The 7,761-nt window shown below is 42.7% G+C and overlaps 1 non-coding gene across 1 annotated transcript; it reads left to right on the top strand.

Annotated features, from left to right (window-relative positions):
• The first annotated feature begins 7,102 nt into the window (after positions 1 to 7,102).
• Positions 7,103 to 7,157, top strand: LOC135551168 (U7 small nuclear RNA). Its single transcript, XR_010457214.1, has one exon. It is a non-coding gene; the product is annotated as a U7 small nuclear RNA (small nuclear RNA).
• The last annotated feature ends 604 nt before the right edge of the window (positions 7,158 to 7,761 follow it).

Here is a 7,761-nt window from a genome sequence, read left to right as displayed (position 1 = left end):
CCCTAAAAGCTGCAGCCAATTCCTCTTTACTGAACCCCCAATCCCGCTTTGGGCACACATGTTTTCCGCTATTGAGAATCCCTCTCCCAATATTCCAGGCTAAACGTAACTCTTGGTAAGGTAACCAAGCCTCTGCTCTGCCTGACAGGAATGCTAAAAGAGATGTGCTTTTCCACGACTAAGATTCCTCCCTCCTGCCACCGCTTTCCCTCGGTACACATATGACTGATCCTTAAATCTTTAAACTGAGACCATCTGTCAAAAGCTGTAAAGACTCAATATTCCTGTGCCAGCCAGAATAGGACCATGATGCTCAAAGGCTGGAAAATCCCCTCGAAGGAGCCTCTCGAGTAACAGACAAGGTCTTACATTCTCTATCACCTTTGTGACTAAAAACCCCTACAAGCTAATACCACAACCTTACGGTGTCTCTAAAATCTGTCATTAAAAATCTAACTTGTGGTTGTCTCAGTGACTTTAGCAAATGTATATTTTTCAATTCACTTTTATTTTTCAGTCAAATTAATTTGGCGGTGATATTTAAAACCAATCACCTTGATTAACATATGGCCTTGGCCTCCACATAATATTATTTAAATTAGATATGCTTTAGGTTGCCTGCCTCCCAGGTTGGGCCATAGAAAGGCAGAGATATTCTCTACTCCTTTTCCAAATACCGGAAATTGTTGTGTGCCTAGTGTTGCAGACCAAGTGGTGTTTGCTAATTTGCCGAGCCATTAGTGAATGAAAATAATCATTCCTCAAATATGTTGGTCAAATTAGACAACATGCTTATGGTCATCTTAAAATCTCTTGCTCAGAGAAACCACACAGAGGGATACAGTAAAATGGCTGAGCTGAAATGTCCTGGGGCCTGGAGCCTAAAACATCTCTGGTGGCAGCCTCGTAAAGCTGGGCATGATTCATCCTTGCCTCAATGCTTCCTTTTTATACAGTACAGTGACACCGTAGCTAATATGATCATATCGCAGTGCTTTAGTTTCACTGTAGAATCTTTCATTTTAAAACATGATAAACAAGTGTTAAGAGCGCTGTACAAGAGCGCTATATTTCTGGGGAAATTAATTCAAGGTCAACTTCACTCCCTTTGTAGTAGGCTGTACTAGTAGGTACAAAGCAATTGACCTCAAACCTTTATATTTCTGTTGTGTATATAGCTACCATCTATACAGACAGCTCCAACAACCAGAGTGACATAGGCTATTAACCAATTTAGCCAAGATACACAAGCCATAGCCTCCGATGGAGGCATACTTCATATCATCTGACAAAATGACACGCTTCTCAGCTCAGCTCAGCCATAGACTGATGTAGCATTCACAGTTAAAACCAACAGGTGGCACTAAAATAACAATATACGGACACCAGTGGCGGTCGGTGACGTTTAAGATGAGGGAGGGTGATCATTATTTTTATGAGCATTGCCTTATATTACAGCATATTGGATGACTGCCATTCATATTCCATTCACCCAGATCAATGTCAGATCAAAATCATCGATAGGTTTAGGATAATACATACTCAAATTTTCACTATACCCATCATGAGTTTGCTACAACCTAACTTATGAATAAAAGTTTACAAAAGTTTACAACAGCACAGGTCGCGAGAAACATTTGAGTAATCAAGGTTACAGACATTCAATACCGCCTTGCACACACTTGCCTGCATCTAGCTGATCTAGGGTGTAATCATTAGTCCAACAGTTGCAAACGAGAGTTTCTATTGGAAAATTCATGTTTATCCCCGAGTCGGTGGAATGAATACACCCCAGGTCACACACAAACAAAGTCATAGCAGCCACATACAAACGGCATGATCATTTTGCTTGTTGTATAATTCCTTCTCGTATCTACGCGCTCTCCTCCTGTCACCTTTTCCCTTTGCATGTGGACTTCAGTGCACAACACATCAGCTCTCTGTGACCAGACGAAAAAACCTTTCCAAGCCATACCTTCATATCATAATCGCTAACCGCTACACACAGCGGTTAGCGATTATGATATGAAGGTATGGCTTGGAAAGGTTTTTTATATAGGTAGCCTACAGCCTACATCATAGTCAACAAAGCTTATAAAAGTCCCTTCGATGTCGGCTCTTCCTATGATTGTGAAGCAGAATTCACCAAGCGTTGGATTGTTCACCCACTAATAGGGAACGTGAGCTGGGTTTAGACCGTCATGAGACAGGTTAGTTTTACCCAACTGATGATGTGTTGTTGCAATAGTAAAAATCCCCAAAACTTCACAGATCTTCATTGTAAAGGGTTTAAACACTGTTTCCCATGCTTGTTCAATGAACCATAAACAATTAATGAACATGCACCTGTGGAACGGTCGTTAAGACACTAACAGCTTATAGATAGTAGGCAATTAAGGTCACAGTTATGAAAACTTAGGACACTAAAGAGGTCCTTTGACTGACTCTGAAAAACACCAAAAAAAAGATGCCCAAGGACTCTGCTCATCTGCGTGAACGTGCCTTAGGTATGCTGCAAGTAGGCATGAGGACTGCAGATGTCCGTACTGTGAGACGCCTAAGACAGCGCTACAGGGAGACAGGACGGACAGCTGATCATCCTCGTGGTGGCAGACCACGTGTAACAACACCTGCACAGGATCGGTACATTCGAACATCACACCTGCGGGACAGGTACAAGATGGCAACAACAACTGCCCGAGTTACACCGGGAAAGCACAATCCCTCCATCAGTGCTCAGACTGTCCGCAATAGGCTGAGAGAGAGACTGGACTGAGGGCTTGTAGGCCTGTTGTAAGGCAGGTCCTCACCAGACAACAGGCTCAGAGACAGTTTATATCTACAAGCCATCAGACTGCTGAACACTAAAACTGGACTTACCACCTGCTCTGTTTCTCCGCACCTTAGCACACATGTATTCACTCATAAACACACCCACACAGACATGCACACACACACACACACACGCATCGCTTCTAGTTCTTAGGAAACTTTGCCGTAGTAAATCATACATTGTTATTACATACAGCCGGGAAGAACTATTGGATATCAGAGTGGCGGTACCTCACCAGCACTACCAGCATTACAACCAGGGAATACAACTTTCCCAAAGCAGATCCTTTGTTCACAATACCCAGGGCAATTGAACTGATTCCAAAGGCCGACACAAAACATAACGCCAGTGAAAAAGGGGCACTCAGAGCGGTCTTCTGGTATGACTTAGGAGGCGCGCACACCACCCACTGCTTCCAAGTATATTACTCGCTAATGTTCAGTCCCTGGATAACAAAGTTGACAAGATCAAGGTAATGGTTTCTTTCCAGAGAGACATCAGGGATTGAAACATACCCTGTTTCACGGAAAGCTCTCTCGGGGTATATTGTTGGAGTTGGTCCAGCCATCTGGATTCTTATTTCATCGCGTCAACAGGAATAAACATCTCACCGGGAAGAAGAAGGGTGGGTGTGTATGTTTCATGATTAATGCCTCATGGTGTAATAGTGATAACATACAGGAACTCTCACCTCCTCCCTGTAGGCGTTTTTGTAATTATTGTTAATCAGGCCTACTACTGTTGGGTTGTCTGCAAACTTGATGATTGAATTGGAGTCATGCGAGGCCACGCAGTCATGGGTGAACAGGGAGTACAGGAGCGGGGCTGAGCTCGCACCCTTGTGGGGCCCCAGTGTTGAGGATCAGCAAATGGAGGTGTTGTTTCTTACCTTTACCACCTGTGGGTGGCCTGTCAGGAAGTCCAGGACCGACTTGCACAGGGCGGGGTTCAGACCCAGGTCCCCAAGCTTAATGATGAGCTTGGAGGGTACTATGGTGTTGAAGGCTGAGCTATTGTCAATTAACATCATTCTTATATAGGTATTCCTCTTGTCCAGATGGGATAGGGAAGTGTACAGTGCAGTGCGATAGCAATCGTCTGTGTATCGATTATGAAGGTAAGCAAATTGAAGTGGGTCTAGGGTGTCAGGTAAGATGGAGGTGATATGATCCTTGATTAGTCTCTTAAACTTCATGTTGACAGAAGTGAGTGCTACGGGTCGATTGTCATTTAGTTCAGTTAGCTTTGCTTTCTTGGGCACAGGAACAATGATTCACATCTTGAAGCATATGGGGACAGCAGAGAATGAATATGTCCGTAAACACTCCAGCCAGCTGGTCTGCGCATGCTCTGAGGACGCAGCTAGGTATGCCGTCTGGGCCGGAAGCCTTGCGAGGGTTAACACGCTTAAATGTCTTGCTCAAGTTGGTCACTGAGAACGAGAGCCCATAGTCCATGGAGGTGGGCAGCGTCGGTGGCACTGTGACATCCTCAAAGCTGGCGAAGGAGGTGTTTAGCTTGTCCAGGAGCAAGACGTCTGTGTCCAGGACGTGGCTGGTTTTCCCCTTGTAGTCCGTGATTGTCTGCCACAAACATCTGAGCCTTTGAATTGCGACTCCACTTTGTCTTTGTACTGACGTTTTGCCTGTTTGATTGCCTTACGGAGGGAATAACTACACTGTTTGTATTCTGCCATATTCCCAGTCACCTTGTCATAGTTAAATGCAATGGTTCGCGCTTTCAGTTTTGCGTTTTGCTGCCATCTATCCACAGTTTCTGGTTTGGGTAGGTTTTAACAGTCACTGTGGGAACAACATCCCCTATACACTTCCTGATAAACTCAGTCACCGTGTCTGTGTATATATCAATGTTATTCTCAGAGACTACCCGGAACATATCCCTGTCAACAATCTTGAAGCATGGATTCTGATTGGACATACCAGCGTTGAATTGACCGTAGCACGGTTACTTCCTGTTTGAGTTTCTGCTTATAGGAAGGGAGGAGCAAAATGGAGTCGTGATCTGATTTGCCGAAGGGGGGGCATGGGAGGACCTTGTAGACATCTCGAAAGGCAGTGGTCTTGTGTTTTTCCAGAGCGAGTACTACAGTCAATGATGTGTTGATAGAACTTCGGTAGTGTTCTCCTCAAATTTGATTTGTTAAAATCCACAGCTATAAAAAAATGCAGCCTCAGGACTCAGGATATGTGGTTTCCAGTTTGCATCGGCTTGAGGGGGAATATACACGGCTGTGACTATAACCGAAGAGAATTCTCTTGGGAGGTGATACGGCCGACATTTGATTGTGAGGTATTCTAGGTCGGGTGAGCAAAAGTACTTGAGTTTCTATATGTTATCACAATCACACCACGAGTAGTTAATCATAAAACATACACCACCGCCTTTCTTATTCTGCGTGATGAACTGAGAACATAGCTGGGTGTATGGATGGGGACAGTATATTCTGAGAGAGCCATGATTCGGTGAAACAGAGTATGTTACAGTCCCTGATGTCTCTCTGGAAGGAGATCCTCGCCCTGAGCTTGTCTACTTTATTGTCCAGAGACCGAACATTAGCGAGTAATGTACTTGGAAGTGGTGAATGATGTGCACGCCTCCTGAGTCGGACTAGAAGTCCACCCCAAATACCTCTTCTCCGCCGGTGGCGTCTTGGAGCTGCCTCTGGGATAAGTTCAATTGCCCTGGGGGTACGAACAAATCGGGAAAGTCATATTCCTGGTCGTAATGCTGGTGAGTTGCCGCCACTCTGATATCCAAAAGTTTTTTCCGACTGTATTTAATAACACAAAAAAAGTTCTGGGCTAATAATGTAAGAAATAACACACACAAAAATGAAATACTGCAAAGTTGCATAGGAGCTAGAAGCAGAGCTGCCATGCCTGTCGGCACCATTTTATGACGGTGCCATCCTATGACTGGAGTCAGGAATGGCTGCACGTGTCAATGATTTGAATGGAAAGGAAGAAATGCAGACATACCCTGGTTCCTTTCCTGAGATTGTAGTGCAGTTTTAGCAAATTCTGATAATTTGTGCATGAAAACCTCCAGAATCATTGTGAAAAAACATTACATAACAAATTATTGTTTGCATAAAAGCTTTTTTTGTTAGATTATCCCTGCCTAACCTGACTGCACGTCACTGGTATTTAATCTATATTTAGATGTAGTTTTATGAGACTGACCGCTTACTGCTTACATATGTGTATTTAATATCCATTAGTTATTGGGATGGGTAGTGATCTGAGAAGGCAGTAAGGTTGTCTGACATGTTTTGAGATGCTGGAAATTCAGGCACAGCTTGTCCTTTCAACCGTCTAACATAGTTATTTGTTTTTTAATAATTTAATTTGGCGAATGACAAGCCATACTGAATCAAGCCACATAACTCACAAAAGCAAGTTTGTATTATCTAATAAACAAATTACCCCTTTAAAAATAAATGTCCTCATCTCAGAGCAGCACACTCCAACATTGTCACATTTTAAGTCTCTATTTCTATGCTACATTGTTGAATGACAGAAATCAACTGACCAAATGTTTTATGAGAACACTCTTGAAGTACAGCACAGCACTCATTGTGCTATTGTGGAATTAGATTATTGCATCTCTTTCAGTTTGATAGAGTCTGAACCTCTCTCTAAAAGATGATGGGCCTTTTAAAAAGTGTCCTCTTACTCAGAGCAAAATCTTTAAAAACTGTTGTTGTTTGCATGTCAGCTGATGAATGATTCAGTCTGAAAGACAGGAAGGCCTTGCGTGCCCTGTGGCACAAACAAAGCATGCTGTAATGTAAACTTGTACTATCGGATTTCCCAGACTGTACCCGTGGGGCTGTTTTTACCCTTGGCTCGCTTTCCTTGGCTGTGCAGTGGTACATCAAGAGCACAGGCTAATAATACACTGAGCCGTTTCTGTGTGGCAACCCACATGAAAGTGTTTTACAGTTTACTATAGAACACTACAGTACATACTGTAGTATACTGTATAATAATATGCTACACACATTAGTATCCCTTAATCATGTGTAGTACTTACTATAAAATGTTGTAGTATTCTGTAGAATACAACATAATACTACAGTATTATCCCCAAACAGAAGCATTGCCCATCCCCCTCCTCCATATCGCAATTTACGCAATTTACGAAAAACCTACATGACTAGACTATATTGTGTTCCTTAGAGTATATAGAAGAGCAGAAGCATTAACTATCCAGTCAGACCTCAGTCCTACCAACCTAATGGTGATGGAGAATTTGCTCTTTTAGTATTTCTCCAGTAGGTTTCCTGAGGGAGATAGCCTCCACTTCCATGTCAAAGATAATAAAACAAAAACACTATAGTTAATACTACAGTAATGTCTCCATAAACACTACAGTAAATACTACAGTATACTACAATTCACAAAAACACATTAATTACTCTAGTATACCCTTAATACTACAGTTATTTTACTACCATATTTATACTACAGTTAACTGTAAATACTACAAAAGACTACAGTAAATATTACAGTATAGTCTGCAAAAACACTACAGTGAACGTTAAAGCACTGCAGAGAATACTGTAGTATTTGTGCCATAGTATACTATGACCCACTGCACACATTTAGCTCCAACATGGAGATCATACAGGGCAGAACGCTGCAGCTGTACTTTGAATTAGATCATGGGTTACTTGTCTTTCCTCTACGTTTCCCACTTCCTACAGGGGAGGGCAGTTAGACATGACAGCTCAGGCCACACTGGTTTCTAAACGTAATGTAATTTGGTCAAGTAATGAGTGTACCACAGGAAGTTGGTGGCACCTTAATTGGGGAGGACTTGCTCATGGTAATGGCTGGGGCGGAAGGAGTGGAATGGTATTAAATACATCAAACACATGGTTTTCATGTGTTTGATGCCATTCC

Source organism: Oncorhynchus masou, chromosome 12 (genome assembly GCF_036934945.1).
Source record: "Oncorhynchus masou masou isolate Uvic2021 chromosome 12, UVic_Omas_1.1, whole genome shotgun sequence".
NCBI lineage: Eukaryota > Metazoa > Chordata > Actinopteri > Salmoniformes > Salmonidae > Oncorhynchus > Oncorhynchus masou.
This window is presented reverse-complemented; position numbering and strand designations above follow the sequence as displayed.